Source organism: Notamacropus eugenii, chromosome 4, assembly GCF_028372415.1.
Source record: "Notamacropus eugenii isolate mMacEug1 chromosome 4, mMacEug1.pri_v2, whole genome shotgun sequence".
In the NCBI taxonomy this organism is placed as follows: Eukaryota; Metazoa; Chordata; class Mammalia; order Diprotodontia; family Macropodidae; genus Notamacropus; species Notamacropus eugenii.
The window spans coordinates 209,542,124-209,563,712 of NC_092875.1; the positions used below are offsets into that span (position 1 = coordinate 209,542,124).

Consider the following 21,589-nt stretch of genomic DNA (forward strand, 5'->3'; position numbering starts at 1 on the left):
CAATTCTGAATAAGAGTCTACCTAACATACTGAGAGTTTTCCTCAAAACCCCATCACACTGTGTGGTGGGTACTAGTGGAGACCATTAGTTATCACTTACTGGCACATACAAGGTGCCGTCAGCCTTTTGTGAGTGTTAGCTATCTGTGCGCTTGAGATCTTTGGGGACTGGAGAGGAGGTGAAGGGAGGTAGCATGATACTGATGGTAAAGTCTCTGAGCAGATTGCTGAATTTGGAATCTGGAGACATAGCTCTGCTACTTCCGACTGGGTAAGAATTTAGGCAGGTAGGTGTCTAATAATAAATAAAATGGCTTCCTTTAAGGAAACATGTTAAGCTTTTCCCACTTAAGTAATAAATAGCTACAATACGTAAGAGATGTACTCTGAGAAAATTCTTTTGGTTAGTCAGTTGTGTACAACTCTTCATGACCCCATTTGGGGTTTTCTTGGCAGAGATATTGGAATTGTTTGCTATTTCCTTCTCCAGCTCATTTTACAGATGAGAAAACTGAAGCAAACAGGGTTAAGTGACTTACCCAGGGTCACATAGCTACTAAATGTCTGAGGTCAGATTTGAATTTAGGAAGATGAGTCTTCCTGACTCCAGGCTTGTACCACCTGGCTGCCCCTTTTAGAAAGTTAATGGATATCTAATTTAAATCCTATCCATCAAAGGATCTTATTGAAAGGAGTACGTAGTTAAACTTTTTATTTTAACCCAAAGAATCCTTTTGAAAGGAAATAATCTCCAGTTGTTGTTATCAATTTGTGTTTTCACTTGTGTGGAATTCAGTTTGCATAAAGGAAGCTGCAAGACATTTAAAGAGAGGCCCTCTTGTGGTAGAACAGATTTAAATCAACACTCTAGGATCTCAGTGGGTCCTTGAAAGAAAGAATGCTGAGCTCCCTGGAGAGGGAAACATCCTTCCCTTCTAAGGAGAGAAAGAACAGATTAGAGGCTGATCAGGAGGAATGATGAGAGAAGGGAGTGGGGCCAGTGGTTTCCTAGGTTATTCCTCGTCACTTTCACTGCTTATAGAAAGTCTTTCCTACGTTCTCCCCTGCATATACAAGTTTGTATACTTTAAGTATATGCAAATATATACATACACATATATGTACATGTATATATATATTTATATGCATGTATGTCCATGTGTATAATTTCATAATTCCAGAGAAGAACTCCCTCTGCTGAGTTGAACTTGAAATCATCTGTGCTAAATATGTGTAGTGGCTTTTGCTGAACAGTTTAACATGACTCTAATTTTAGGATAGATGCCTTTTGAATGTCAAGATCGCTCTTTCCTCTTGTTCTGTAAATGAGCTGGAAAATAACAAAGATAAGCTTTGTGTATGTGCTTTCCATGCTGCTGGAGGTTGGTCATGTTTGTACCCTGCTTCTCAGTGGTAGTAAAATAGGAAACAATGAATCTATGATTTTAAAGTAACTTACACGTCTGACTCCTTGAAGGTTTCTCCTTCTTTCTCCTGAATATTGATTAAACATTCCTTTTTTATTCTTCCTTTATTTCATTTCATTTTTTATTTATTCACTAAAAATTTATTAAGTGCCTATGTGCCAGACACTGCTAAACACAAAGAATACAAAAAAAAAAAAAATTAAAAGACCTTCCCTGCCCTCAAAAAGTTTACAGTCTAATAGGGGAAGATGGTATACAAAAAGAAGATGAAGTTGGGGGGTGGGATTGGGGGAGTGGGAGGGTTTGGGAGCTTGATGGCAAAGTCCAGCAGAGAATATCTCGATGGGAAATGAAGAGATGGCTCGCCTGGACACTTTCTTTAAATGGAAGTTCTAGGAGGAATTTTCTATCAGGGAAGGGCCCCAGGGGAACAGATAAGATATGAGTCCCAAGGCTGAATATTTCTTAGACTTACACAATATTCTCTTTTATGTGCCCCAAATGACATTTGAATGAAGAGATTTGGAACCGTACATGTAGTATCTTAATCTCCTGGCTGTGTTTGCTATTGTAAGATCTTAACATCACCTAACAATATCCCAGGATCCTAAATGTTATGTTTAAGTTGTTCTTGGAGCAATAGCATTGCTAGATAGTTTGTATTTTTACTTCTTTTTCTTGTCTTTCCCTGAAGTATTATAATGAGTACTCCCTCACTCAAAACAAAGTCAAGTGCAAGTCACATCATTATTTCTCTGATGGCATGGTCTTCTTCAGCAATGAAGGACGAACACACACACACACACACACACACACACACACACACACTATAATGAATACTATCATAGTACATGCTCTCACACTATTAACACTTGCTACCACTGATAAGTTTGGTCCTCAGGACCCTAGCAGTATCCCTAAGGAAATGGGGGCTGTCTTTCTAATGCATCATAGCTCACAAATCCCCCTCCCATGATTGCCAGTTGATTATCAGTTAGTCAGGTAGACCTAATTAGCTTTTAGAAAGGGAATATTTATGAAAGTGTGAAAGTGGTAGTCCTTTGCTAGGGCAGCTAGTTGGTAAAGTGAATAGAGTGCCAGAACTGGAATCAGGAAGATTCATCTTCTTGAGTTCAAATCTGGCCTCAGACATTTACTAGTTGTCTAACCCTGGGCAAGTCATTTAAGCCTGTGTGCCTTAGTTTCCTCATCTGCAAAATAGGCTGGAGAAAAAAATAGCAAACCACTGCAGTATCTTTGCCAAGAAAATCCCAAAGGATATTTGAAGAACCAAACATAAGTGAAAGAGACTAACAACAGCCACTCTTTGCTGGGTCATCTACCACAAGGCCCTATCCCATCATGCCCCACTCTCTGCTCTCATACCCCAACATTTTCACATGTCAGAACCATATTTTGGGGGAGATAGGCTTTCTCCTCCTAGTGTTACTGCATCCAGAATTGAACTGTTCTCTGCGCCCTGCCACCTTTATCTCCCAAATGAATTTGCCCTATGTTCAAGAAATCCTAATTACAGATATGCTAATTAAAACTAATAAAAGTACAAGCTCTTAAAACCATTCTATTAGTCACCATGTCCTGGTTGCCAAATATTATAAATATTCCTACTTGTCAACACAGTATTATAATCACTTTATAATTACCTTAAATAAGACATTTTTAGTTTCTTAAATCCTACTTGATTCTCCAGATCAGCAATATATATGTATGTCATAAAACTCATGTTTCCAGAAAGGCTATAACTATCACCTCTTATCTTTTGTTTGAGTGGAAAATACCCAGAACTCTCACAAGGGGGTAGCACTGACACAGCATATTGTGAAGATGCAGCTCATGCTGATTGTACTTAGAGAAGTTGATGCGAATTTATTTCATTGGACTCCCACCCAGCTTCTACTCTGATTTCCTTATTTTCTTTGAAAATTGTCATCCTTAATGCCTCCCTGTATTTTGCCTACCATACCCAATCATTTGTCAAATCCCATCCATCTTTCCTTTATAATGACTCTTGCATTGGGTTTTTTCCCCTACCATTCCCAATACCGTATTTCATCCTCTTTTAACACCCTTGCACTATTGTAAGAGCCCTTTAATTGATATCCTTGCTGCACATCACCACCAGCTCAGTCTTCCCAAGGTACTACCTGCATTGGCTTATAAAATCATCATTGTCTTTTCAGTGTCTTTCATAAAAGTTCCAAGCTCATTACCCTGGCATTTGTGGCTTTCCATAATTTGGCACTAACATATTTCTAACCTTTTCTCCTACTACTCCACAATGCAGTCTTTCCACTCCTGCCAGGCCAGTCTGCTTATTGAATCACCAAACCATCAGGCATATATCAGGTCTCATGATTTTGCCCTTAACTGTTTCACCCTCCCCCTTCACTCTTCCATCTGCAGTTGTCATTTTCTTTTCTCTTTGGCTACCTTTAATTTAAATCAACTCAATTAAATTCAGTCCAACACAGCAAGCATGTATTGAGTATCTACTCTGTGCCCCACACTGTACTAGGCATTGGATATAAAGAAAACAAATAAACAAACAAACAAAACCCAAAGCAGTCCTTGCCTGCTTAATCTTCATGTTTTTACCTCCTTCTTTAGAGGTAGTGGGTGGCTCAGTGGATAGATCTCTAGACCTGGAGTTGGGAAGACCAGAATTCAACCATGGTCTCAGATACTTGTTAGCTGTATGACCTTTGGCAAGTCATTTAACTTTTGTTTGCCTGTTTTTTTCAACTATAAATTGGGAATAATATTAGCACTTATCTCTTAGACTTGTTATGAGGATCGAAAAAGATAATATTCACAGAAAGTGCCTAGCACAGCGCCTGGCACATAGTAGGTACCATACAAATTCCCTTCCTTATTACTTTTACCCCTTGTGACTTCTCCCTATACTGAGTCCCTATCGATAGTATTTAAGGTCTGCATTACTCATTTGATATTTATTTTTTATTATCATCTTCTGTTTGGTTTTTTTCATATGAATATTTTTGTCTCTCCTTATATTCTGCAAATTAGGTCATAAACTCCTAGAGGGTAGAATTGCCATTAGACATTTAGATGGTGTAGTGGATAGAGTTCTGGTCTCGGAGTCAGGAAGAGCCTTCAAATGCTGCCTCAGATACTCACCTACTTGATAAGTCATTTAACCCCTTTCAACCTCAGTTTCCTCATCTGCAAAATGGAATTAGAAGATCAAAGGAAATAACAGGTAAAGCGTTTTGCTAATCTTAAAGCACCCCATCAATGAAAGTCATTATTATAATCTCAAAGTTCTTAATATCCCCCTTAAATACCATATAGAATAATAACATCTCAGGATTGGAAGGAACCCAATAAAAATATTTTCTACATAATAAGTACTCAATAAATATTGTTCGAGCAAAATACCCTGAATACCAAAGAACAACTGAAAAATACTCAAATTCCCTGAAAATAAGATAATGATAAATTAATGTCAAGAAGAATTTTTCAAAATTAAGATCAATGTTTTATAACTACTATGTAGAAGAAAGTTGACAATGTCATGTTTTATACAAATTACTGTGTTGATGAACATATATTCAGAAGTTGGAAAGTAAAAGGAAGACTAAAGAAGGGGAAAAAAACCTTGAAAGGAATTATAGCTAATCTACCTTCTTAGAGACACGTGTATTCCTGAGGCTAATTGTGTTTAATTAAGGCCTTCTTCTTTGATCAGCAAGAAAATGATAAGCCTAACTTACCAGGTTTGAAATAGAAGGCTTATGAAATACATCCAAAAGAATCAGTGTGATTTAGGCCTAACCTCTTACTTAGTAAATAATTATCTTGGGAAAGAGAAGTATAAACAGAAACAATTAATTAATTTAGTATTTCTCCTTCTCTGTTGTGGGACTTTTTTCTTGAGGGCAAGGCTCAAATTCTGTTTTTAACTTTAATATGTGATATCTTAGAATTTAGATATACTGGTCACTTAGTCAAAGAAAGAGTGGCGTGGGCATTGGGTGGAGTATCAGAAGACCCAGAGTAAGATCCTTTGTGACTTTAGACAGTCACTTCACCTCTGGGACTCAGTTTCCTCAGCTGTAAAATGAAAGGATTGGTCTAGATGCTTTTGAAGGGCTCTTTGATCTCCCTAGTGAATGGTCCATTCAAAATAAGGGGAACCACAGAAATGAAAGTGAGGGCTATTGAGTAGGGGGAGAGATGCATGATCTGTTTGACCCAAGTAGAAAGCATTCATTAGGTCATGTAACCATTTTACTTGTAAGGCTTGGGTGTGATGTGTTTTGCGTGTGTCGGTCATCGTGTCCATGTGGGTCTGCCTATGTGTGGCTTACTGGGAGGCACGAATAGATGTCTCCAGATTCTTTTCCCATAGACACTTTGGAAGTGTGTTTCTGTTGTTGTCTCATATACCCTGCCATGTATAATATAACTAAGAAGGGCTATTTCTTCTGTTACCAAAATGAGGTGAGGATCATATAGTTGGGGGGGAAGAGTGAATTCAATGATTTGAGATAAAAAAATCTGGGTTCAGTTCTGGTTCTTCTAATTGCTACTTGTGCAAATACCATTTTTTTTCTCTGGGCCTCAAGTTTGTACAATTGTTAAAATATGAGGTTAGACTACATGATCTCTGATGTCCCTTCTTGTTCTAAATTTATATGATGGTTTCTTTGAAAGATAGGTTGAAAAATGTCTTCCGAATTTTTTGCCTCTTTTAGAAGTGATAGAAAAATGAGTCACTTTAAATGACTGAATCTACTCTCCTCAAAGAGGCTGCATTGAAGCAGACAGTCTGCTGCCTAATTGCAGCTACTGGAATGGTAATTTAAATGTCCGCTAGTTACCAAATAGAAAGCAGGGAACAGTTCCTTAATTCAAAGCTACCAGAGCCTACTGATAATCGATGGGGCTGGAGCAAGTTAACCAGGATTATATTGTCTTCATTAGGGTTGGGATAGATGAGTGATATTTTCTGTAACTATATCTGAGCTTCCCTATGCCTGATTTACTGTAACTTAAGAAAGGGAACAGGAGATGCAAATAATGGAAAGTCATCAAATTCCTGTCAGTGTTCTTAAATTCAGATGACATTTTAGATTGAGATTGGTAGTGATGCATGCTGGTATAAGGAATGGATATTACAATGATGGTTTTTATGATTAAATTTAAGGATTTCTTTGAATATTAACTTGAAATTTGGTGTTTGGCTTCAACTGAAGGTATCCTGAAGGTTCAATTTTCCTCTCCTTGGAATCGTTCTTATATTGACATACGGTTTTCTATTAAATCGTTAGATTTTGTTTAATGTGTGTGTGTGTGTGTGTGTGTGTGTGTGTGTGTAAATAAGAAGGAGAATTTCATGTGTAAGGGATATAAGTCAATATTGAGCCAATCAATTGATTATCCATGCCTACTTAAAGTAACTAACAAGATAACTTAGTCCTGATGCCATGCTTCTCTGTCTTCATCATATTTATCATTTCTTATGGAAGAGTAATATTCTATTACTTCAATGTACCACAATTTGTTTAGCCACTCCTCAGTCCATGGGCATCTACTTGGTTTCCAATTTTTTTCTACCACAAAAAAGGCTGGTATGAATTTTCTGGTTAGACACTGTATTCTTATTAATCCAGCACCTAGCACAGTGCCTTACACATAGTAGGTCCCAACTAAATAAACTGAGCCTAAGATAGCATTATTTTCCTTTGGCTCCTTTGTTACATCTTTGACTTATTGAACATCAGTCTATTGGATATGGAAGTAGAAGGTGAAAGGTAAATCCAAGAAATATTGCAAAAGCAGAAACAAGATTTTGTAACAGATTGGATGTAGGACGTTGAAGGAAAGTCAAGAATTTAGAGATAATGTCAAGAATTGTAGCCTGGCATTTATCTCCAAATGGTTATACTCTTGTGCAAATTTTTGAGAATCCATGTGTAAGCAGTTGATCCTTTAGACTGTGATTATGTCTCTTCACCTTTTATCCTCTATATTAAGCCATTCCCATGTCTTTAGTCTTTCATAAATCTTTTGTTTCTAATGAGAAAATAGACAATTTAATTTTAAAAATTAAGAGCTTTACACTCTTTTAGGGAATGTCTCTTTCATTTAATTTTATGTATTGTTGGTATCCAAAACTACCAGACTGTTTTTTTATGAATTTCTGCCTTTCCTTTTTCTCTTTTGATACCCTCTCATAGTGTCATTTATTTTTGGTGAAAGGTCAAAGAACAGCATATTCTGGCCTTATGTACCCTCTTGAAATCCCAACTAAGTTGTTATGTTTGTGTTCATAAATTTTGTTTATGAACATGACTTGTTTGTGAATGGGATTTGAGTGAGGCAGAGTTGTACAAAGTGTCAGCCTCCTTCTGTCCTCCAGAGTCATTGAAGACCAATGGTGCGACAAAAGTCAAGACGACTGCTGATGGCCTGGGATGCAGCGGATGGTCTTGGCATCTTCGATGTCTGACCGAGTTCTAAGTGATCCATAATGCCTGCTTCAGCTGCCTTCATGGCTGTTGGAACAAATTGTTCTCATCTGTCCATTCCGTGGGGGAAGTCTTCACATGCTTGAGGTAGATACCCCCTTAACTTTGAGGCCTGTTGATTACCGTCAACCTGGTTTAGCCCATCTGCTGAGATGGTTTCCTGGGATGTGCCCACTGCACATGTTACAACTTCTATGACTCCAATCTGCAATCTAGAATACAAAGCTCTTTTGGGGTTCAGAATAAAAGCCACTTTCCCTAGTTACTCTAAAATAACTTACTCTTTAAAGACTTAGCTTTTTGTCTCCGCAAATGTGTATTTCACAAAAGACAATCACAGAAAGTAAGCAAACATATTTATCAAAGCAAGCAGTAAAATGGAAACTGGGGAAGTTATACGGACTAGAATAGATAATAAAATACACAAAAGTCAATGGGCTCTTTGACTTAGGAGCAAAGCAAAAACCTTACCCCAATCTAGGAGAAAACAGTCTCAACAGAGAAATAGGATTGCACCTGAGAGGACCAAAGGATATCCAATACTTCTGTTGGGCTAGAATATAGGAGATGTCAAAAGGAATGCCATGAGAAGTAGAATGGAGCCAGATTCTATCTGAGATTAAATATGAGGCTGATATTGTGCCTGTACACAGGAAAATGCCATTGAGGGTTCATTCAGTCACTTAAATGTCCATTAACATTTATTACAACATTCTGGAACTTTTTTTTTTTTTTACAAGATTTGAATGTGTGTGTATGTGAACCAAGTTCCTAACAAATAAAAATGGTTATGCCTCCACCATGAGTTACCCTAATGCTGCCTCTAAGCAAAATTGCTTAAAAGGCTGCTGTTTATCTTGAAAATCTCCACTTCACTTTCTTACCCTCCCCCACATGCTAAGTATGCCTAATACTTTTATTGGGAAGTAATACAGAAAGTGGATGAGCACTTTTACTGTCCACCTTTCACCCAGCTCTTCTCAGGTGCAATCCTATTTCTACATTGAATGCCCCCACTCCAAGCAATGTTTCCCTGAATGAGAGCCTTGTGACTGATCGTTCATATGTGTAGCAATTCAATATTGATTGACAGCACTCTGAGCTTGTGACTTTTTGTATGGCAGGCTAAGGAAAGAGATTGGAGAGAGGAATGGAGCTCAAGAGATATGGATTAAGAAATGCAAATTGAAGACTTTGACTTGGCTACTAGGGGTCCCTGGAGTGATGGACATGTGGACAAAATCATCTCTTTAATGTCATCTTTAATTCCTGAAACCTGTACATGCAGAGACTGCTAAGAATGGATTTCTCTGTTGAAACTTTCTCCTAGGTTGAGCTGCAGTCTTTGTTATGCTCCCAAGTCAAAGAACCTATTGACTTTTGTGTATTTTATTATCTATTCTAGTCCGTATAACTTCCCTAATTTCCATTTTTCTGCTTGTTTTGATAAATATGTTTGCTTACTTTCTGTGATTGTCTTTTGGGAAACACACATTTGTAGGGAGAAAGAGCTAAGTCTTCAGAGAGTAAGTTAATGGTTGCCTTTCCCTTTAGAATGAATAGGGAAAGTTGCTTTTATTCTGAGCCCCTAAAGAGCTTTGTACTCTAGATTATAGATATATGATGTGTATTGGAGAGATATAATTCTGGCCTAATAACTCTTTTGGGGATAGAAAGTGGAAGCTAACACTTTTCACAGCCCTGTTCCTGCTGTGACCAAAGATGGAAATTATAGTCTTCCTTGGTTGGGCTTCCAGATCTTATCTATCTAAATAAATTCCTAAGATCAGGCTCACCCCAGTTCTCTATAGGCAGGGATTGAACTATTTCTAGTTTTTTGAGGGGAAAGTAAAGAAAGAGTATAAACATCTATTTATTACATACATATTATGTGCCAGATATTGTGCTAAGCACTTTAAAGTATCTCCTTTGATTCTCCCAACAACCTTATGAGGTTGGTGCCATTATTACCTCCATTTTGCAATTGAGGAACCTGAGACCGACAGAAGTTAAATGATTTGCTCAGGGTCACACAGTTAGTCTGAGGTCAAATATGAACTCAGGTCTTCCTGATTCCAAGCTCAGTACTCTATCCACCACAATACCTTGCTACCTCTTTGATGCTCTCAAAAGTGGTTTTAAAAATATTGCTATTCATATGAAGCCTTTCTTTTGTCAGTGATCTCCTTGGGGCATATGCCTAGAAAGAGAATGTTTAAGTCAAATGATATGGACACTTTAGTGGCTTTATTCGAATAATTCTAAATTGTTTTTCCCAAATGATTTTACCAGTTCACTGCTCCACTAACAATGCACTAGTGTTCCTGTTTTTCCTCCAGGAAAGACTATTCTCATCTTTTCTTATCTTTGCCAGTTTTGGGAGTGTGAGACAAAACCTTTGGGTTATTTTTATTTTTATTGTTAATGATTAGGACCATTATTTCATGTAGTTGTTTTCATTTCTTTTTAGAACTGTTTGTTCATATGTTTTGACTACTTGGATATGACAGTAGTTTTTAGTCATGTATTTCTAAAATTTATCTATCTATCTATCTACCTATCTATCTATCTATCTATCTATCTATCTATCTATCTATCTATCTATCTATATTGGACATCAAACCCTTATAAGAGATGTTTGATACAAAGATTTTTCCTGGTTGACTCCTTCCCTTCTTACGATTCATTTTCAACATGGGAAAAAATGTTTTGCAATTTCTTTAACAATGTACATTACCTTAGAATCTTACTAGACACAACAATAGGAAAAAGTGTGACAGAATGAAGCAAACAGCGTATATATCTCATTTGGACATGGTTGTTTACATGCTGTGTCCTCCATTAGACTGTGAGCTACTGGAAAGTAGAGTTTGTCTTTAGCCTTTTTTTGAATCCCCAGTACTTAGCACAGTGCATGGCACATAGTAGGTGATTAATAAATGTTTGCTTGCTGACTGGCTTATTAGTCTCAGTTTCTGGGACTAAAGCTAGTCCTCAATAAATTAAATTAATAAAATGGAATGAGTCTCTATCAGGGTTTGAATTTAACATCTCATATTTTACACCTGGAGTGGTGTATGTTACAAATCCTAATCTTAGCAGATTTCTTAGTAATAGAAATAATTAGCCTTGGGGATGGAATCCAAATATATAGGAGCTGATCCAAACATATAGACCCTAGAAGGAACAGTAGGCCATCTAATAAAATCACCTCATTTTACAGATTAGGAACTAGGGCCCAGAGAGGCTAAAGGACTTGCCCAGGGTTACATAGTCAGTATATTATCAGAGGTGGATTTGAACTGAACTCTTCTTGATTCTGAGGGTGGCTCTCTAGCTACTACACTGTGGTGCCTCTTATCCAGTCCAACTTGATCATTTTATTCCAGTCAACCAGATTGTCTTTTGTCTCTTTTTGTATCCCCAGTGCTTAGCACAGTGCCTGGCACATGGTATGTACTTAATAAATGTTTATTAACTGACAATCCATACAGAGGTTAAGTGACACTGCAAATCCCATAAATAGTAAGTGTAATGCCAATATGCAATACCCACAGCAGCCACTATGGATATGCATGTGTATTTCCAGAATTAATTTGCAAAATAAAAACTCTTTTCCTGAAAGATGAAGCCAAGACATTTATTCGAACATCAGAAAGCCAAATCCATCATAGTAATAAAGAAATCTATACACATTATCAATGCAGGGAGCGCGGTCATCCCCAAGCCTAACAGGCTTCGAAAACAAGTTCCCTTAGGCAAAATCACTCTCTTTGTCACTCACGCTAGCTGCTCTGCTCTACTTGCGCTCTCTCTCTCTCTCTCTCTCTCTCTCTCTCTCTCTCTCTCTCTCAGTTTTGCCTCACTCTCATCTGCACTTTTTCTGTTCCACCCATTCAGCAAGCTCCTCCCACCATCAGCTCCATGTGACTCAGGCTGTAGGCTGGACCAAAGCTCAAAACTGGTCACATGGCCCTATTAAAGGGCAGGGAAAATCTTCAAATTCCCTTACCATTGCAGTAAGTAGTATAGATAAGTGATTTATTCAAGTCTTTTCACTCTTAGTACTGTGTGTTGACTTTTATATTTTGGTTTCCTGACATTAACTAGAGTCCAATCTTAATCTGTAACTTATGTCTAGATCTCTCAGACAATTTGATTTTTTGAACTTTATTGTAGGTAAATTCAAGTTTATTTAAACAAATATTTATTAAGTGCCTACTATGTGTCAGACCACTTTTTTAAGGCACTGGCAATAAAAAAGGTAATTCCATAATCACTGCCCTCAAGGCACTTAAAATATAATGGATTTTACATACAACATATATACAACATACATACAACATGTGCTGATAAGTTTGTGAAGGTAATCTGTCAGAGAAGGATGTACACAAACCGCTTACCAGAAATTTCCAAGAAGGGAATTTATTAAGCACCTACTATGTGCCAGGCAATAGGCTAATAAGCACTTGACTAATATCATCTAATATGATCCTCATAACAGTCCCAGCAAGTAGCAGTTATTATGATCCACATTTTACAGTTAAGGAAACTGAAGCAGACAGAGGTTAAGTGATTTGTCCAGGGTTGTACAACTCATAAGTGTCTGAGGCTGGATTTGAACTCAGGTCTTACTGACACCAGGTCCAGAGCTCTATTAGTTGCACCACTTAGCCATCTAAGAAGGCTATAGATTGGTGGGAAGGAAGAAAGAGTACAATCCTCAAAAGTAAGCGTATGGCAAAAGTAGAGATCAGCTTGGGTATGGGGAATGGCAAATTGACTTGCTTGCTTGATGGAAAAGGAAGGTAATCAGATAAAGAAAGAGGAGCTAATGTGAAATATGAGATTGAAATATGTGATTAAGAATTTGGATTTCATAAAAGAGATAATTTAGAACCTCTGCAGTCTTCTGAGCAGTGTGATGATATGATAACAATGACAACAAGCAAGTTTTTTTTGTTATTCTGTACCAGAGGAAAGGCTTAAATAACCCATTACAGAATCAATTTCAACCAAATTGAAATTTTTTGACCCTTCTTAGGCTCAGTGAAAAATGGATGAATCTCAATAAATTGCAAGTTCCCCTTTGTTTAAATCTCTGCTGCAAATCCAGGAGTAAGTCTAACAATGGAAATTAATACATTGCAGAGTTAAGAGATTATGGCAATGAATATTTAACTTGCCAGAGGCTTCCTGGAGAATGGGTGATGCACCAATTTTATTTTTATGATATATTAATTGTGCAAATCAGGGTTCCCTGCGAGGTGGATATGGGGGAAAATTATAATTATACTAAGTAAAATGTCTGTAGGACAGAGAACTGGACTAGAAACCAAGATTTTTTTTTTTTTATCTCTGTTAGACTTTCTGCTACTGCTCGGACTGATCCACACACATTTCTAGGTGTCTAATAAGGCCTCGGCAAAGAAGTATGTGGGCTTAGATAAATCACCAGGGCTAGTTACATTCCATATGATTCTTTGGTTATACACCTATGCCCAGCCTTCTCAAAATGCCAGTTGCTCAGGTGACTCTTTCTATTTCTCTTCCTTCCCTAGTTCAATTTTGTTTTCAGAGCTTTCCCCAATCGTCTTCTTGATGTGTGTTTATTTCTTCCAAACTGGCATGAAATATGATAAGTTCAACTTCTGTGCATGCGTAAATTGATAGTGGCTGAAGGCAGGAAATGGGTGATGACTCAAATGGAAGTGTTGGAGGATCTGCACCTGTGGAAAGTGTTTGTGGAGCCACCATGCTTCAGGGTTCAGACTTGATTGAGACTATTGGGGAAGATGATGAAGAGCCCCTGAAACAAGTCTGACAGAGGAGATGATGAAGATGAGGAGCCCATTGTGCTTGGCAGAAAAAAGCAGGCATTGTGAAAGAATTGGTGTTGATTTCAATCCAGACTTTGATTTTACTGAAAAGGAGGGAACATATGATGGGATCTGGGCCATGGTTGATGTTATAAGTCAACTCAAGAAGAAGAAAGCAGCCACAACACTAGATGACAAGACTGAGAAAGTTAAAAAAACAAACAAACCCAAAAGAATGAGGAAAATGAAGCCAAATATGGGAAACAAGTAGATGAGAAGGAAGGAAATGAGGGTTCTGAGAAGGAAAACCAATATGACTCTGAAGGAGAAGAGTTAGAATCAGAGTATTTATCAGCTGATGAAAACATTCTCACCAAAGCAGATATGCTGAAAGTGAAGAAAATGAAGAAACAGAAGAAGGGAGAAAATAATAGGCTTTTTGAAAATGCCTTTCAGTATGATGAAAACCTCACGTTCTAGGACATGAATCTATCTCAACCTTTCTTGAAGGCCATCATAGCCATGGGTTTCAAGTTACCTACCCCCTATCCAGAAGGCCTGCATACCTGTGGGGATATTAAGAAAAGATTTCTGTGATTGTACAGCCACTGGGACAGATAAAATAGCTGCTTTTGCTCTTTCTGTCTTGCAGTGTCTTATCTACAAACCTCAACAGGCTCCTATAACCTGTGTACTTGTGTTAGTTCCCACCTGAGAACTGGGCATTCAGGTACACTGTCACCAAGCAGCTGGCCCAGTTCAGCATTGTTACCATCTGTCTTGCAGTGGGTGGCTTGGATGTGAAATCCCACGAGGCAGCTCTTCAGGCTGGGCCAGATACCCTCATTGCTACACCTGGCAGGCTCATTGACTATCTCCACAATTGCCCTTCCTTTCATTTGAGTAGTAGGGAAGTATTCATCTTAGATGACACTGACAGGATGCTAGATGAATGTTTTGAGGAATAGATGAAAGAAATCATTCAACTGTGTTCCCACCACCACCAGACCATGCTCTTCTCAGCCACCATGACAGATGAGGTGAAAGATCTGACTTCATTCTCACTAAAGAATTCTGTCTAGATCTTTGTAAATAGCAACACAGATATAGCTCCACTCCTAAGGCAGGGATTCATTCAAATCCATCCTAATCAAGAAGGAGACGGGGAAGCCATTGTGTCAAGCTTTTTTGACACGAACTTTTACAGACCATGTGATGTTATTCACCTGGATCAAGAAGCAGGCTCACCATATGTACATCCTTCTAGAACTTATGGGGTTGTAGGTGGGAGAGTTGCATGAGAATCTCTCTCAAACACATCTGGAAGGCCTAAAGAACTTCAAGGATGAGCAGGTTAACATCCTGGTGGCCACAGATGTGGCATCTCAAGGACTGGACATCGAAGGTGTCAAAATAGTCATCAACTTTACAGCACCTAACACCATCAAGCATTATGTGCACTGGGCAGGCTGAACAGCAGGTGCTGGCAGGGCTGGATGCTCTGTCTCCCTGGTGGAAAAGGAGGGAAGTTGAAAGAGATTGTGAAATCAGCCCAAACACCTGTGAAGGCCAGGATCTTTCCTCAAGATGTAATCCTAAATTCTGAGACAAGATTAAGAAGATAGAGAAAGATGTGTATACAGTCCTGAGACCAGAGGTCGAGGAGGAGATGTAGCACTCAGAAGCCCAGATAAATTCATCAAAACAACTCCTAGAGAAAGGTAATGAAGAGCCAGAGCTGACCTGATTCCAGAGCAAAGAAGAGAGGAAGAAGGAAAAAACTGCAAAAGCCCTACAAGAGTTTGACTTGGTTTTGAGGGGAAAGAAGTTTATGAAGACCGCCCCCCTCCAAAAAAAGAGGAAATGACATTTTCAGAAGAAAGTCTGCATCTGAGATTCTAAAGTCACAGGTGTTTGCTGAACTGTTGGCTGTGAGGAATCGCCAGGCAGAGAGAACACTAGCCATGCCTGAGGAGGAGCCAGCCCCAGCACCACACAGGAGGCAAAAGAACTTGAAGAAATCTATGTTTGATGAGGAACTTACCTACACTAACAAGAAGGCTTTGAAACAATATCTAGCTGGCCCCACCTTTGAAGAAGGAAACATGGAATTTCTCTACCCAAAGAGAGGAGGAAACTTCAAATCTAAATCCAGGTATAAGAGGAGGGGGTAGTAATAGTTACCTGAAGAAATACCTAAGGAAATGTAATTCCATTCATTTTGATTGTAAAAATTCTCTCTAAAAAGCTCTATCAAAACAGTTTCAGTAGTTTGCATTAAAAAAAAAAAGAAATAAGATAGATTGGAAAATCATGTAGCATGGGCTGAATACAATATCTGAATAATTTGAGAGTAAATAACCAATTTTCCCTAAGGCCACAAACTCAATAGGACTAATGTAAGAATACCTGTCAGGGAGTAAGGTTTGTTTGGTTGTTGTCTTTCATTCTCAAAGAAGACCTAAATGCAACATTATGTTGGAGTCAGGCATAGTGTATCCAACTGTGGATGATCAGAACACTATGAGCTCAGAAGGTTCTACCACAGGTTGGGCACAAACAGTAAATATGAATATTTGGAGTGGAGATGTCTCTAAATTTGCACATCTCACATCGCAAGGGAACAGTGCAGTCCTTAAAAGGCCATTTAGACACCCAAGGAGCTACCAAATCCCATTGCTGCTTTCAGTGAGAAGATGACCCTATGGCCTGGGCCACCTCTGAGCAGAGTTGGGATTATAGTTCCCAGTGTATCTGCACCTGTTGCTTCATCAGTTACCTACTGCCACAGGATTTTGAGGTAGGTCAAAAAGGTAAAATGGTATGGGTTATGTCTTTTGATTTATGCATAAATTGTATTTAAGTGAGGCAGAGTTGGGTGAAGTTGCTGACCTCACTCTCTCTTTCAGAGTCATCACTGTACAATAGCAAGACAAAATCAAGACAACTGGTCATGGCTCGGGATGCAGTAGATGACCTTGGTGTCTTTGATGTCCAACCAAACTCCATGCACTTGATAACACCTGCTTCAGCTGCCTTCATAGTTGTTGGAACAAATTGTTCTCATCTGCTTATTCTACCACAGAAAGTCTTTACGTGCTTGAGGTTGTCAACCTCTGAGAGTTTGGTCTAAGAAAGACAAATGAATGAGGCTGTTCAAGTCCATGTTTTACTCTCTCAAGGGATATGGTCATGCATTGCATGAGAGCTAACCTAATTTGGGAGTTGGGGTATACAGTTTATATGTCCTTCAAGGAGTAGATGTTCCCAAGGATTGCCATTCAACTCTGACTGGTTAACATACTGGAAGTTGGGCTATATTAAAATAATGGTCTTGAGGTACATGACTTAAGTCACTTAAATCTTGGTCAAAGAGACATCAAGTTCCATATCACCTGTCTTAACGATAGGGAGAATCAACATTTTCCCAGATCTGTCTGAGCAAACACAATGATTAGGAATACACCCATTAGCCCAAACTTAAGAGTTTCTTTTACTGTCTGATTAGATCTTGGCCTGGGTAAGTCTTTAGGAAAGATTCCCCACACTGGTTGGTAGCTTGGGTTGAGGGTTGACCAGCATAAGGAGAATTTGGAAAAAAGGGGGATGGGGGAAGCTCTGAGTCTCCAAGGTGATGATTACTTGGAAAAATCATTTTTCATAGGGCAGATTCCTGCCCCGCCCTCCCCTCTCCCCCCAGTTCTCTGATGGGTTTGAGATCCCTTGGTTACTTTCAACCCATGTCTACTGAAATGGTTTACTGGGGTGTGGTTACTGTATATGCTGTAGCTTCTTGGAGCCACAAGTGAGAGTTGGGTGAATCAGGTGGACAGTAAAGATGGAAAGCAGCCATGAAAAGGCCTTGACAGCCCTCACACCAGAGGTGTGTATACCCCCTACGCTTTGGTGTAAGAAAGTAAGACTAGAAAGGTAGAGGGGGTGGGGCTGGGTTATGAAGGGCTTTAAATGTCATACAGGAGATTTTGTATTTACTCCTAGATAGGATAGTCATTGGAGTTTATTGAATAGGGAGTATTACAGTCAGATCTGTGCTTTTAGAAAATCAATTTTGGAAGTTGAATGGAGGATGGACTGATTTGGGGAGAAACTTGGGGCAAGCTGGCCCACCATCAGCCTAGTACAATATTCTGAGCATGAAGTGATAAGTACCTACACTAGATTAGTGGCAGTATCAGAGGAAAGAAGGGGACATATTTGAAAGATCTTGCAAAGGTGAAATTGACAGATCTTAGCAACACATTGCATATGAGGGAGTAAGAGAATAATGAGGAGTTGAGGATGACATCTAGGTTGTGAGCCTGAGGGACTATAAGGATGTTGTAGCCTCTACAGTAATAAGGGAGTTTGGAGTGTTTATGGCAAAAGATAATGAGTTCAATTTTGGATATGTTGAGTTTAATATATCTATTAGATATCCAGTTCAAGATGTCTGAAAGGCAGTTGGAAATGCAAGGTTGAAGATCAGTAGAGGTTGAGGCAGGATAGGTAGTGTCAACCCCAAAACAGTTTGATTTAAGAAAGACAAACTATTGGATCATGTGTCCATGTTTTTATTTCTCTCAAGCTGACTTGACATGCATTGCATGTGAGTTACAGTCTAGAACTGGACCCCCTGAAAGAGGGCCAGTCCAAAACTGGCTCAATTTGAAAATCAGGGTGCCCAGTTTATATGTCTTTTCAACAGGAGCTGATATCTCCCCACCATCATTCTACTTCCTGACAGAGGAAATATCGGTTCTACCAGTTCACCCACCCTTCCACTCTCAGTCTTGGGCTATCTAGGTAGAACAATCTGTATTCACCCAAGCAGCTTCTAATGCAGTCTCATTATCAGTAATGTCCTTCTGAAGAGCTTTGGAGAAGGAGACTGATGTGGCTTGGGGGAAGGAAGTTCTGAGCCTCTGAGATACTGATTACTAAGAAAAAAATCATTTTTCACAGTAGATTTCAGAATCATCAGCATGGAGATGATATTTAAATCCATGGGATTTAAAATGAAGTAGTATAGATGGAGAGCAGAAGAGAGCCCAAGTCAGAACCCCGAGGGACACATAGTGGGCATAATCAACATCTATTTTGTACCTTAATTTCGGGGGCCCTTGATTGATTGTCATGTATCTTGACCTTTCTGCAATATTTAACATTGCTGATCATTCTCTCCTCTGGGATAGCCTCTCTTCTCTAGGTTTTCATGACCCTGATCTCTTTTGAATCTCCTTTAACCTGACTGATCCTTTTCAGTCTCTTTTGCTGGTTCATTATCCATGTTGTGTTCATTAACAGTGGTTGTCCCCTACAGCTCTGTCTAGGCATGTCTTCTCTTGTGTCTCCATAGTATCTCTCTTGGTGTTCTGATCAGCTCCTGTGAGTTCAATCATCATCTCCATGCAGATAACTGCATAGAGCAGCTTCTACTGAACTACAATCCCACATCGATAACTACCTTTTGGGTATCTTGAGTTGGATGTCCTCTAGTTATCTCAAACTCTACATATTAAAAACAGAACTCATTGCTTTCTTCCCAAATCCCCTCCTCTTCCCATTTTCCTATTACTGTTTAGAGCACCATCATCTTCCAACTCACCCAGGTATTTTGTATTATTAAATTATTTTCTTTCCTTACTCACACTCACTCCACATATCTAATCTATTGTCAAATATTACCATTTCTACCTTCACAATATCTCTCATATCCTTTCACAGATCTGTAGTGCTAATTTTAATCCTTATCATTATTCCTCTAGATTATTGCAATAACCTTTTTTTAAAGTTAGTAAGCCAATTTATCTAAGCAAAATAGAAATCAGAGAATTTACCCAAATCTAAGAACACCAGAAAATACACAAGAGTGAATGAGTTCTTTAGATGAGGTCAAGGTGAAATCTCAGTTCTATTAAAAGATAAGGCTCAAACTCACCCAATGGAAAGTCTCTGAAGCCTGTAGACAGTCAAGCTGAAAATCAGGGGTGAGCAGAGCAACCAGCTTTCCTTACATGTCCAAAATATTTTGCTTTCTTTTTAAAAATTAATTTTTTAATCAACAAAAAATCATTTCCTCCCACCACTGAGAAAGAAAGAAAAACAGAACTATTATAAATATATGTAGTCAATCAAACAAATTTCCACACTGACAATGTGTAAAAAAATATATATCATTGTGCATTCTGAATCCTTCACTTTACTGTCAGGAAGTTGGTAGATTGTTTCATCATGTGTCCTTTGGAGTTGTGGTTGATTATTAGCTGATGAAAAACTTAGTTGCTAAGTCTTTCAAAGTTGTATGTTTTTACAATATACATTATTCTTATAATAATTCTTGCTCTGCATCAGTTTTTACAAGTCTTCCTTATTTTCCTCTGAAATCAACCCTTTCATAATTTCTTACAGTACAATATTATTCCATCACACCTATATATTATAACTTGTTCAGCTGTTACCCAATTGAAGGGCACCCCCTCAGTTTCCAATTCTTTGCTAGTATGTAAAGAGTTCGGTAAATATTTTTCAACACCCTTAGTTAGAGATTTTTTAAAAATTTATTTTATTTTAAAAATATTTATTTATTTTATTTTTAATTTATGGAATAAGCATTTCCATAGCAGAGTATAATAAAAAAAGATGACTGCATGTGAAACTGCAAATCTGTTATGTACAACTTGCTATTCCTTTTAATTATATAATAAAGTTATCATGTAAATTTCTTTTTTTCTTTCCTCCCCTCCCACCCTAGAAATGGATACCATTAGATACATATATGTATGTGTGTGTATATGTATACGTAAATATGTATACACATATATATGTAAAATCCTTCTTTATATGCTTCTATTTATCAGTTCTTTCTCTGAATGCAGATAGTGTCTTCCTTCATATGTCCTTTGTAGTTTATTTGGGTATTTAAATGTTCAAAGTGATTTGTTCACTCAAAATTGTTCTTAAAACAATGTTGCTGCTACTGTATACAGTGTTTTCTTGGTTCGTCTCATTTCACTCTTCATTATTTCATACAAATCTATGCATGTTTTTCCAAGATCATTGAGCTCATCATTTCTTATAGCACAGAAGTATTCAATCACAATCATACACCACAACCTGTTCAGTCATTCCCTAGTTGCTTAGAACTAATCGCTCCTTCAATCTGCTTTCTCTGTTAATTATCCTTTTTCCCTGTCCCTTTTCCCTTCTGTTTCCCAGTTTGGTGAAATTATTTTTGTACCTGTGTGTTTATTCTTCCCTTCTTTGACCAGTTTAATTTAATAAATATTTTATTTTTTACCTAATTACATGTTAAAACAATTTTTAACATTTTAAAAAAGTTTTGAGTTCCAAATTCTATCCCTTCCTCTCTCTTCTTTAATCCCTTCCTCCATGTTTGTATAAACTTCTACTTGTGCACCCTAATTATATGAGATAATTTTCCCTAACCTTCCTCTTCCTCCTCCAACCCCAGTAGTGTTTTTCCCATCCCATCCCTTCCCTTCCCTTTCCATTTTTCTTTTAAGATGATCAAGACATAATAGAAACCTTCCTAGATACTATCTAATTAATTAAACTCCCCTTTTTATGCCCAATGATGATAGATTTCAGAGGGGACACTTGTATCATCTCTTCATATTAGAATATAAACAGTTTATCCTTTAGTCCCTTATGATTGTTCACTCATGTTTTCCTTTTTAATGTCTCTTGACTCTTGTGTTTTTGCTTCAAAAGTTTCTATGCAATTCTGGTTTTTTTCATTAAGAATGCTTGGAAGTCCTCTATTTCTTAAAAATAATTCATTTTCCTCCCTACAGGATTGTACTCAGAT

The 21,589-nt window shown here is 38.0% G+C and overlaps 1 pseudogene; it reads left to right on the forward strand.

The window, feature by feature from the left end:
- The first annotated feature begins 1,765 nt into the window (after positions 1-1,765).
- LOC140500967 (probable ATP-dependent RNA helicase DDX27 pseudogene) lies at positions 1,766-20,280 on the forward strand (annotated as a pseudogene).
- The last annotated feature ends 1,309 nt before the right edge of the window (positions 20,281-21,589 follow it).